At 44.3% G+C, this 12296-nt stretch overlaps 1 protein-coding gene across 1 annotated transcript in view; it reads left to right on the top strand.

Moving 5' to 3' along the window:
- Positions 1 to 214: 214 nt before the first annotated feature.
- LOC122208904 overlaps positions 215 to 12296 on the top strand; it is a 69016-nt gene continuing 56934 nt past the window's right edge. The window contains exon 1 of the mRNA XM_042920354.1: positions 215 to 507. The gene's annotated coding sequence lies outside the window, so the exon portion shown is untranslated. The remainder of the gene's footprint in view (positions 508 to 12296) is intronic.

Raw genomic sequence — 12296 nt, 5'->3', positions numbered from 1 at the left:
TTTCTCATATTTCCAACTATGTCACGTATGATAGGGAGGGGTGAGGGAAAAAATAGGCCAACAAAGTTCCACAAACACCAAAGGGCTTATTTAGACTTCACCTGCTAATTCAAAAGGAAATTGCAGGCAGGCGGGAAGCTCAGCCCTTCAGAGGATTCTGGGATGTGTAGTCCACACGCTTTCTGGGATTGGGACACTTCCGCTCCGGGAAAGCGCGGATGTCCTTGCTCCGCTCGAGAAATAAGAGCGTATAAAACAGGGCTCCGCATTTTCGGAGGCATTTCTGCGACCGGGGGTTAAGAATGAGAAGCCCTTTCCTTTCGTGGACTCTGGGAATTGGATTCAGGCTGTGGGTCTCGGAGCCGGCTTCTCAGTCTCACACGGAGGCGGGACAGGGCCTCCGGTTGCTCTCGGGGGTGCTGGGAAATGTAGTCCAGGAGCTCCGCGTTGTTGGAGGTATTTCCGCTGCGGGAGGTTAAGATCGCGGCCTTCATTTCTCTCGGGGAGGTGAGTGATACCCGCGACCCCGCGACTTCTTTTAACTTTTGATCTGGTAGTGGAGTCAGCCGCGCCACGCCCTCGGTCCCGGGGGAGGAAAATCCTCGGCCAACGGCAGAGAGCAAGGTTAAGGGACGGGGGCGGCCGCTTGCCTTCCCCTGCCCTCGCCCTAGCCTGTGCATTTGGGGCGGTTCGCGAGTCCCCCCCCCCCCCCCCCCCGGTCTGGAGGCGGACCTAGATCCGCAGGGTTTGAGGGTCTTCCAGCTCTCCGCTGCCCTGCCTGGCTCACCTTCCGCACGCTGTGTCACTTCCTAGAACTTAATCTTTCTGTGCCTCAGTTTGCTTTTTTTTTTTTTAAGAAAAAAAATTTTTTAATGTTTATTTTTGAGACAGAGACAGAGCATGAACGGGGGAGGGGCAGACAGAGAGGGAGACACAGAATCGGAAGCAGGCTCCAGGCTCTGAGCCATCAGCCCAGAGCCCGATGCGGGGCTCGAACTCACGGACCGTGAGATCATGACCTGAGTTGAAGTCGGAGGCTCAACTGACTGAGCCACCCAGGCGCCCCTCAGTTTGCTTTTTTTGCAAACGGTGATATTACCAGCACCTACTTTACACATTTGTTTTGAGAATTAATGGTATAATACAAGTAACAGGTTTAGAGTTATTCAGCCGTGTGGCAAGGTGTTAGCTGTCAATATACACTCTGTGATAGTGATCAGGAAGGTATGTCTCTGGAAGCTTTTCGAAGTGGCCCTGGCCCTTCTTTCTGATCCGTATGGGAAAGGAGGCTGAGCCTGGACTACTTCTGACTCATTTAATAAGAAAGTGCGTCACCCCCGGATTATCTTCTGCGGTTTTAACAGGGCCACAGACAACATCATAGTATCTCGGCCTCCTTTCTTTCCGCTTTCTTGACTTCTAAAAGAGGGCTCCTGGCTGCAAAGCCCCACGGAGACGGAACTTAACATTCCTCTTCCTTTTCTGCGGTGGGAGAAGATACTTCATTCATTAACAAAATGTTTCCGTTACAAGGGTGCTCAGTTAAACAGTTGGGAAAATCTATAGAATACGTACAGGGCACGAATAATGGTCATAATGATTAAACGTTGAGCGCTAAGTGTCATCCTAAGGGCTTTATAAAAATTAACACATACAGTTTCCACAAAGCCCTTATGAAGTGAATACTGTTATAACCTGTATTTTACAGCTGAGGAAATGGAGGCAGAGGAGCATAAGTTACTTATCATATGTCACACTGCTAGTAGGAACAGTGGGATTTGAGCGCAACGTGTGTGTTCCTTATGTCTGCGGATAGATATCCTTGGTCCCAAAGTGTAAAGTCCCCAAGTTGGAATTAGGACACAAAATAGAAATATATGCTACGTAAGTATTTAACTATAGGAAACTGCCTGCAGAAGAGTCATTCGGGATCAAGTTGTGCAGTTTCGTTGGACTTTTATTGCAGTGGAATTTGAAATCAGCATTTGTGAGTTTGGACTTCTTTATAAAATTTTGGAAGCATTCTCATTTAGTTTTATTTCAGAGAGTATTTCTAATTCATGTTCTCATTATGGGAGATATGCACACTCAAGGGCGCCTGGGTGGCTCAGCGTGTTAAGCTTCTGACTTTGGCTCTGGTCATGATCTCACAGTTGGTGAGTTCGAGCCCCACCTCAGGCTCTCTGCTGTCAGCACCCAGCCTGCTTTGGATCCTCTGTCTCCCTCTCTCTCTGCCCCTCCTCTGCTCATTCTCTGTCTCAAAATGAATAAATAAATACATAAAGAAGATAGGCACACTTACTGTAGGGAATTCAGAAATTATAGAATATATAAAGCATTAAGAAGAACTCAAAAAAAACACCTCATAGTACTACAAAATAGACAGTGTTTAACATTTTAATGCACTTCTGTTTAGTAGTTTTTAATTGTGTATTTTATGAAATTGTTATCACACTATTCATAGTTACTACCTTAAGTCTTTACTATGAAAATTTCCAAACATACCCAAAGTGTAATGTAATGAACTCCTGTGTAACCATCCCCCTGATTCAGTCCTTGCTAATTTTGTTGCTTCTCTGCTTCCCATGTACACATTTTGTTCTTCGTGAGTATTTAAAAAAAATTTTTTTAATGTTTATTTTTGAGAGACAGAGCAGGAGCAGGGGAGGGGCAGAGAGGGAGGGGGAGACAGAGTCAGAAGCAGGCTCCAGGCTCTGAGCTGTCAGCACAGAGCCTGATGTGGGGCCCAAACTCACAAACCACGAGAGATCATGAGCTGAGCCACCCAGGCGCCCCTCTCCTTGAGTATTTTATTTTATTTATTTATTTTAAAATATATAACTCTTGATTTATTTTCTGTCTCCTGTTGGCTGTAGGGACCACTGTTTCCTGGACCTCATCATACTTTATTCAGAGTGCCTAGCATGAGGTGATCAGAGAAGAGTTATTCAGTGAGTGTGATTCACATAGCATTCCAAAAGCGAGCCGCAGCCTGGGATTAGAGGACAAAATAGATAATCTGGGCAGTTGGGTGACTCAGTCAGTTAAGCGTCCGACTTTGGCTCAGGTCATGATCTCACAGGTCATGAGTTCAAGCCCTGCATGGGGCTCCACGCTGTCAGCTTCGGATTCTGCCTCCCTCTCTCTCTGTGCCCCTCCCCCACTCATGCTCTCTAATGTTCTCAAAAATAAACGTTAAAAAAAAAAAAGATAATCTCTATCCACATTCATTGTCTTTTATCTCACTTGGGGTGGGCTATAGAAATCATCAGTGCAGAAGTTGATGTACAATTATGCATAATATGTCATGATCTAAAACAGATGTCCTTAGAAACAAATCGGTGTTGATGTTTCGGTTTTTGTTTGTTGCGTGGAGATCATTAGGGGGACGATTAGAATAGCTAACATTTGTTGGGCAGTTCTCATGACTTGGAGAATTTCTAACGCTTTACACGTGTTAAGTCACTTATTTTTCACTACAATGCCATCATTATTATTCGCATTTTAATGGTGAATAGACAGTCAGAGACAATTGAATAAATGACCTGGTGGCACAGTTGGCGGGAAGCAGAACCAGGGTCAAACTTCAGCAGCTAGGTTTGAAACCCAGCTCAAGCACTCCGTGACTGGATAACCTTGGGCACATTACTTAACTTCTGCGTGCCTCACTTTTCTAACCGGTCCAGTAGGGATAGCAGTACCTCCCTCCTAAGGCTTTTGTGAAAATTAAAAGAGCCATCTATGTGGGGTCCCTGGGTGGCTCAGTTGGTTGGGTGTCAGACTCTCGATTTCAGCTCAGATCATGATTCCAGGGTTGTGGGATCGAGCCCCGTGTTGGGCTCCACGCGGAGTATGAAGCCTGCTTGAGATTCTCTTTCTCTCTCCCCCTCTCCCCCTTTCCCCTGCTTGTTCTCTCTCATGCTCTTTCTCTCTAAAATTAAAAAAAAAAGGGGGGGCGCCTGGGTGGTTCAGTCAGTTGAGCATCTGACTTCAGCTCAGGTGATGATCTCACGGTTGAAGAGTTTGAGCCCCGCATCAGGCTTTGCGCTGCCAGCGCGGAACCTGCTTCAGATTCTCTGTCTCCCACTCTCCGTGCCCCTCCCCTGCTAATGCTTTCTCTCTCTCTCTAAATAAACATTAAAACATTATTTTAGGGGCGCCTGGGTGGCTCAGTTGGTTGAGCGCCGCACTTCGGCTCAGGTCATGATCTCATGGTTTGTGGGTTCGAGCCCCGTGTCGGGCTCTGTGCTGACAGCTCGGAGCCTGGGGCCAGCTTCAGATTCTGTGTCTCCCTCTCTCTCTGCCCCTTCTAGGCTCGCACTCTGTCTCCCTCTCTCAAAAATAAACAGACATTAAAAAATTTTTTTTTAATTATTTTAATTAAAGATTTAAAAGAGCTCTGCTATGTAAAGTGCTTGAAATAGTCCTTGGCATGTTGTAAATCCTCCATGTGTTACAGACTGAAGTTATCTTACCATTATAGATGACTTTACAACATGGAGAATGCAGCCAGTTATTGAAAGGGCAAAAGGAGATTTTAAGGTATTCGTTTTTTTCATGCACCTTCTGCTTTCACTACTTCGGTTCTATCATTCAGCTGAACAGAAATGGTTAGTTTCTGTAATAACCACTGGTTAAACTTGCAACTGACACGAATCTGCTGTCTTTTGAACCTAGAGAGTCCCTGGGAGATGGTTATATGGGCTCTGTTGCTTTAAAAAGGTTCAAGTCTGCACTATCCAATATGGCAGCCATCAGGCACATGTGACAGTTGAGCACTCGAAATATGTCTAGTGCTGAGATGTGCTGTAACCATAAATGTAACTATAAAATGGCTCAGGAATTTTTATAGCAATTGCAGATTCAAGTGGTAATATTTTGGGTATATTGGGTTAAATAAAACATATTGTTTAAATTAAGCCCATTTGGGGGCACCTGGGTGGCTCAGTCAATTGAGCGTCCGACTTCGGCTCAGGTCATGATCTCGCGGTCTGTGAGTTTGAGCCCCGTGTCGGGCTCTGTGCTGAAAGCTTGGAGCCTGGAGCCTGCTTTGGATTCTGGGTCTCCTTCTCTCTCTGCCCCTCCCCCACTCGCGCTCTGTCTCTGTCTCAGAAATCAATAAACATTAAAAAAAATTAAATAAATAAATTAAGCCCATTTGCTTCTTACATTTTTTTAACATGGCTACTAGAAACATTTAAATTACACGTGGGGGCACCCGGGTGGCTCAGTCGGTTAAGCTTCTGACTCTTGATTTGAAGAGTCATGATCCCACAGTTTGTGAGTTCAGGCCCGCATCGGGCTCTGCGCTGACAGTGTGCAGCATGCTTGGGATTCTGCCTCCCTCTCTCTCTGCCTCTCCCCTGTTCTCTCTCTCTCTTCTCTCTCTCTCTCTCTCTCTCTCTCTGTCTCTCTCTCTCAAAAATAAATAAATAAATATTTTAAAAATAAAAAAATAAATTACACGTGGAGCTTCGATTACGTTTCTATTGGGCGGCGCTGATTTCAATAGAACCTCCATTTTCACTCTGGGGATCTGCCTGCAGGGGCATCTTACAACGGAGAGAAGCAGGGATTTGGGAAAGCAGGAGGCCTGGGTGCCAGCTCTCACCCTGCCCTTGACTTTCTGGGTGCCCTTGGGCAGTACAGAGAACTCCATGAGAGGCAGAATAGAATAACACAGTGGTTCTCAAACTTTGGTCATAGCAAAATCACGTTAGGGAACTCGATGCTGTTCTGCTCACTCCCTGTTTACGCTGTGTAGGAAGGAGAGTCCTTGTCCTATGTAGGGTGAGATGCTGAATGGGTGACACGTGACAGCGGGGAGGTGAGATGGGCAGCAGCTTACCCGCAGCCTTGTGGGGAGCACACTGCGTGTCCTACAGGGCCGTCCAGGAGCCGGCACTCAGGAACAGAGCGAACCAGCAGGGGCCAGGGAGGTGGGTTTTGTAGTGACGAGGTACGGTGACCCTGGGCTCCTGCAGGAAGGTGTGGCCAGCCTGTCTGGCAGGGAGGTGAGACCTGTTAGGTTGATGACTGAGTAGTGTGCAGCTGGTCCGGTTAGTAGGGGGAATTGTGTCAGGTCTTAAGTTATAAAGGTGATTGAGTGGCAACATGGAGAGGTCGATGCCATTGAGAAAGAAGGTTTTTAATTCAGTTCCGCCAGAAACGAGAGACACAGCCTGCCACACAGGACCACATGAAGCCTGTCACACGCAGGGTCGGGAAGCAGAGAGGGCCTGGGCTCTGCCTTTATGACGATCGTGACAGGAAGTAACTCGGTGGAGACACCCACCTGGGGTACTAGTGAAAATAGGCTGGGCTCAGTGGTTGGGGGAATTCTATGACTCCTGCGTGCCCTCAGGAAGCTGGCTTTGGTTGACAGGCGGGCCTTGCGATTCAGCAGACTTATGGAGAGGTTGGGAATACCAGATGTCAAATAGCCAGTATAGAACCTAAAACCCTGGTTGATACATAGGGGGAGTAGCTGGGGTGGGAGCCTTTCCCCCCAGGGTCAGGGCCGTATCTGGAGACAGCAGAGGAACTCCTGGCTAGGCCTTTGGGCCCCAGGAAGCTCAAAGATGTCCAGGCAGCACCTGGAATTTCAGGCCCTACAATTCAGTTGCACACTGGAGTTTGAGAACCACTACACAAATAGGACAAGGGCCTGGGCCTAGGCGACCTGCTGCCTGGGTTCTTTAGTGCCTGGTTCAGTGTCCTGACTGGCCAATGAAACTGTGGCCTGGGACAATGGGAGGGGTGTAGAAATGCACTTGTCAGCCGCCCATGCCAGACCCGAGTTGATTAGTTGTGGCTGAGGCCTGAACCTTTTTGTTTGTTTCTTTTAAAGTTCCTTCTGAGTCTACTATGCTGCCTGAGTTGAGAATCAAGGTCTCAGTAGTAGATGAGGCTCTGGGTGAAAATCTTGACCCTTCCGTAGGGCACTGGTTAATCATGAGCCAAGCTACTTCTCTGTGCTCCATGTTCTTTATCTGTGAAATGGGGATCATCATTGTCTCAATTTCTAGATTTGTGAAGATCAAATGACGTAGTGCGTGTAAAGCATTCATGTAAGTAGCGCCTTGGTAGGTAGTAGGTCAGTTGCTGTGTCAGTTGCTGGAACTATTACTGGGAGTATTTTTATGAATGGTGTGGGGTTTCCTTATGGGTAAAATTAGGTGCTTAGAGTTGCTCTTGGAGTGCTTTCTGATCTTAACAAATTCTAATCTTGTTGTTAGAACCCTAGAGAAAGAGAAGTTTGCAATTTGTGTTTACTTCCTTTAACTTTTTTGCTCTTAGGCAACAGGGCAGTCTGTTGTAGTTAGTAGAAAAGGTGGAGGTGAAAACCTCGAGTCCTGAATCTGATGGAAAATATCTGGAGGGCTGGGTTTGTTTGTTTTGTTTGTTTTTTGTTTTTTTAAATGTTTTATTTATTTTTGAGAGAGAGACACAGAGTGCAAGGTCGGGGGGATGCAGAGAGAGAGGGACACACAGAATCCAAAGCAGGCTCCAGGCTCTGAGCCGTCAGCCCAGAGCGCCACGCGGGGTCAAATTCACGAACGGAACCGTGAGATCATGACCTGAGCCAAAGCCGGACGCTTAACTGACTGAGTCACCCAGGCACCCCTGGAAGGCGGTTTTTGACTGATACTACTCAAATAGTGACCCAGAAACCAACGGCATCAGCATCACCTGGGATATTGCTAAAAATGTAGATTCTCAGTCCAAATCCGTGATCTCCTGATTTAGAATTTCTGGGGTGAGACACAAGTACCTGTGCCTTCCCAGAGTCCCCCAGGTGATTCATGGGACATTAAAATCTGAGAGGCACTGGTAGAGAGAACAGACTTGTGGCTTTTTCATGAAAACAATTTTGTTTCTCTCTGGCTGAATTCCGCATCCTTCAGATACCAGATAGCCACATGGCTCTCTCTCTCTCATGATTCAAGTCTCTGCTCAAATGTGGGAGAAGCCTCCATGACAGAAACTTATTCTGTAACGGCCCCTCCTTTCATCTCTTCTTCTCTCTCTTTTAAAATGATCATATGGTTTTTATTGATTGATTTTCAAATATCGAACCACCCATGTAACAGGAATAAATGCCACTTGATCGTGGTGAATGACTTTTTAAATGTATTGTTGGATTTGGTTTGCTGATATATGCTGAGGATTTTTTGCATCTGTGTTCATCAGAGAGATTGGCCTGTAGTTCTCTCTTTTTTTGCGATGTCTTTGTCTGGTTTTGGTATTGGGGTAATGCTGTCCTAATAGAATAAATTTGGAAGTTTTCCTTCCTTTTCTGTTTTTTTGTTTGTTTGTTTTTTGTTTTTGGAGTAGTTTGAGAAGAAGAAGTATTAACTCTTCTTTAGATGTTTAGTAGAATTCAGGGTGCCTGAGTGGCTCAGTTGGCTAGGCATTTGACTCTCGGTTTCAGCTCAGGTCTTGACCTCACGGTTTGTGGGTTCAAGCCCTGTGTCAGGCTCTGCTGACGGCATGGAGCCTGCATAAGATTATTTCTTTCCTTCTCTCTCTGCCCCTCCCACACTCTCTCCCAAAAATAAACATTAAAAAAAAAAAATGTTTAGTAGAATTCACCTGTGAAGCCCTCTAGTCCTGAACTTTTGTTTTTTGAGAGTTGGTTACTGATTCAATTTCTTTGCTGGTGATAGGTTTGTTCAAATGTTCTGTTTCTTCCTGTTTCAGTTTTGGTAGGTGATATGTTTCTAGGGGTTTGTCTATTTCTTCTGGGTTGTTCAATTTGTTGGCATATAGTTTTTCATAATATTCTCATATAATTGTTCATATTTCTGTGGTTTTGGCTATTTCTCCTATGTCATTTGTGATTTTATTTGAGTCCTTTCCCCCACTTTTTTCTTTATAAGTCTGCTAGACATTTATCAATTTTATTGATTTTTTTCCAAAGAACCAGCTACTGGTTTTATTGATCAGTTGTTTTCTTTTTCTATCATTTAGTTCTACTCTGATCTTTAATATTTCCTTTCTTCTGCTGGTTTTAGGTTTTATTTGTTGTTCTGTTTCTAGCTCCATTAGATGTAGATCTAAGTTGTTTGAGATTTTTCTTGCTTCTTTTTTAAAAAAATTATATATATTTTTTTACCATTTATTAATTTTTTGATAGAGACAGAGAGTGAGTGGGGGAGGGGTAGAGAGAGAGGGAGACAGAATCTGAAGCAAGCTCCAGGCTCTGAACTGAGAGCACAAAGCCCGATTCGGGGCTCGAACTCACGGACCGTGACATCATGCATGACCTGAGCTGAAGTCGGAAGCTTAACCGACTGAGCCACCCAGGTGCCCCAGAGATTTTTCTTGCCTCTTGAGGTAGGCCTGTATTTCTTTAAGCTTCCCTCTTGGGGGCGCCTGAGTGGCTCAGTCGGTTTAGTGTCCGACTTCGGCTTACGTCATGATCTCAGGGTTCATGGGTGCAAGCCCAATGTCGGGCTCTGTGCTGAAAGCTCAGCCTGGAGCCTGGTTGGGATTCTATGTCTCCCTCTCTCTCTGCCCCTCCCCTGCTCACGCTCTGTCTCTCTTTCTCTCTCAGAAATAAATAAACATTAAAAAAAAAAAAAAAAAAAGACTTTTAAACTTCCTCTTGAACTGCTTTTGCTGCATCCCAAAGGTTCTGAACAGTCGTGTTTCCATTTTCATTTGTTTCCATGTACTTTTGGATTTCTTCTTTTATTTCCTGTTTGACCCGTTCATTGTTCAGTAGCATGTTATTTAACCTCCCATGTATTTGTGGTCTTTCCAGGTTTTTCCTTGTGGTTGACTTCTGGTTTCATAGAGTTGTGGTCACAAAGATGCATGGTATGACCTACTGAATTTATTAAGGTTTGTTTTGTGGCCTTAAATCTGATCTCTTCTGGAGAATGTCCCACGTGCACTTGAAAAGAATGTGTATTCTGCTGTTTTAGGATAGAATGTTTTGAATATATCTGTTAAATCCATCTGTTCCAGTGTGTCATTCAATGCTATTGTATCCTTGTTGATTTTCTGTTGGGATGATCTATTCATTGATGTAAGTAGGGTGTTCAAGTCCCCTAGTATTATTGTGTTATTACGGATTAGTGCCTTTATGTTTGCTAATAACTGTTTTAGGTATTTAGGTACTTTCATATTGGGTGCATAAATATTTACGATTGTTATATTTTCTTGTTGGATTATCCCCTTTATTATTATGTAGTATCCTCCTTTGTCCCTTGTTACAGTCTTTGTTTTAAAAGCCATTTTGTATTTAGGGTATTGCAATTCCAGTTTTCTTTTGACATCCATTTGCATGATAAAGGTTCCTCCATCCCCTCACTTTTTAAAACATTAATTAATTAATTATTTTTATTTTTTAAGTAAGCTTCATGCCCAGCATGGAGTCCAACACAGGACTTGAACTCATGACCCTGAGATCAAGACCTGAGCTGAGATAGTCAGACATTTAACCAACTGAGCCACCCAGGGGCTCCACCATCCCCTCACTTTCAGTCTGCAGGTGTCCCCTCACTTTCAGTGTTTAGGTGTCGGTCTCCTGTAAGCAGCATATAAATGGGTCTTATTTTTTTTAACTTTTCTGTCACCCTGTGTCTTTTGATTGGAGCATTGAGTCCATTTACATTCAGAGTAAATATGTATTTATTGCCATTTTATTACCTGTTTTGTTATTGTTTCTTAAGGTTTTCTCTGATCCTTTCTTGTCTTTCTCCCTTTTGTGGTTTGGTCATTTTCTTTAGTGCTGTATTTGGATTGCTCTGTCTTTATTCTTTGCATATTTATTAGTGGTTTTTCATTTGTGGTTACCATTAGGTTTGTATATGATCTCTTTTGCATATAGCAGTCTGTATTAAGTCGATGGCCTTTTATGTTTGAACCCATTCTTTTCTCTCCTCCCCACATTTTAGGTCTATGGTGTCATGTTTTACATCCTTTTCTTTTGTGAGCTCCTTTTTTTACCTTTATTTTACAGAAGTAGTCAATTTTTACTGCTTTTGTGTTCCTACCTTCTTACTGTCACTTTTGGTACTTCCTTTCCACTCAGAGAGTCCCCTTTAATGTTTCTTGCAGGGCTGGTTTAGTGCTCATGAACTTCTTTAGTGTTTGTCTGGAAACCTCCTTATCTCTCCTCCTGTCCTTTTTTTTTTTTTATTAGAGAGAGAGAGTATGTGGATGGGGGAGGGACAGAAAGAGAGGGAGAGAGAGAATCTTAAGCAGGTTCAGTCCCCTGCGGTGGGCTCCACGACCCTGAGATCATGACCTGAACCAAAATCCAGAGTTGGACGCTCCACCGACTGAGCCACCTAGGTGTCCCTCTCCTTCTATTCTGAATGACAACCTTGCTAGATAGAATATTCTTGGCTGTAGGTTTTCTCCAGTGAGCATGTTGAATATAGAACGTCACTCCCTTCTGGCTTGGAAAGTTTTGTTTTGTTTTTTCTTTTCTTTTCTTTTCTTTTCTTTTCTTTTTTCTTTTCTTTTCTCGTCTTTCTTTTCTTTTCTTTTCTTTTTTAAACTTTTAACGTTTATTTATTTTTGAGACAGAGAGAGACAGAGCATGAACGAGGGAGGGGCAGAGAGAGAGGGAGACACAGAATCCGAAGTAGGCTCCAGGCTCCGAGCCGCCAGCACAGAGCCCGACGCAGGGCTCGAACTCACGGACCGTGAGATCATGACCTGAGCCGAAGTCAGACGCTCAACCGGCTGAGCCACCCAGGTGCCCCTCTTTTCTTTTTTTAAAGTTTATTTATTTTGAGAGAGAGAAAGAGAGAGACAGAATCCGAAGCAGAGTCCACGAGGTCAGTGCAGAGCCCGACACGGGGCTTTGACCCACAAACTGTGAGATCATGACCTGAGCTGAGATCGAGAGTCAGATGCTTAACCAACTGAGCCACTCAGGTGCCCCGGGCTTGGAAAATTTCTGCTGAAAATCCCTTGATAGCCTTATGGGGTTTCCCTTGTTCATAACGGTCTTCTTTTGTCCTGCTGCTTAAAATTTTTTTTTTTAATTTTGTATGTTTTGCCATTTTAGTTACAACATGTCTTGGTATGGATCTGCTCTTGTTGATTTTGTTGGGCATTCTCTGTGCCTCCTGGTTCTGGATATCTATTTCCTTCCCCAGATGAGGGAAGTTTTCAGCTATTATCTCTTCAAATAAATTTTCGGCCCCCTTTTCTCTTCTTCTGGAACGCCTATAATGCAAATGTTGCTAATGTGTGACGGAGTCGTAGAGTTCCCTAAGTGTATTCTTGGTTTGCATGATTCTTTTTTCTCTCTTTTGTTCAGCTTGATTGCT

The sequence above is a fragment of the Panthera leo genome, chromosome E2 (assembly GCF_018350215.1).
Source record: "Panthera leo isolate Ple1 chromosome E2, P.leo_Ple1_pat1.1, whole genome shotgun sequence".
Taxonomy (NCBI): Eukaryota; Metazoa; Chordata; class Mammalia; order Carnivora; family Felidae; genus Panthera; species Panthera leo.
The sequence above is the reverse complement of the archived record's forward strand: the minus strand, read 5'-3'. Positions and strand labels throughout refer to the sequence as shown.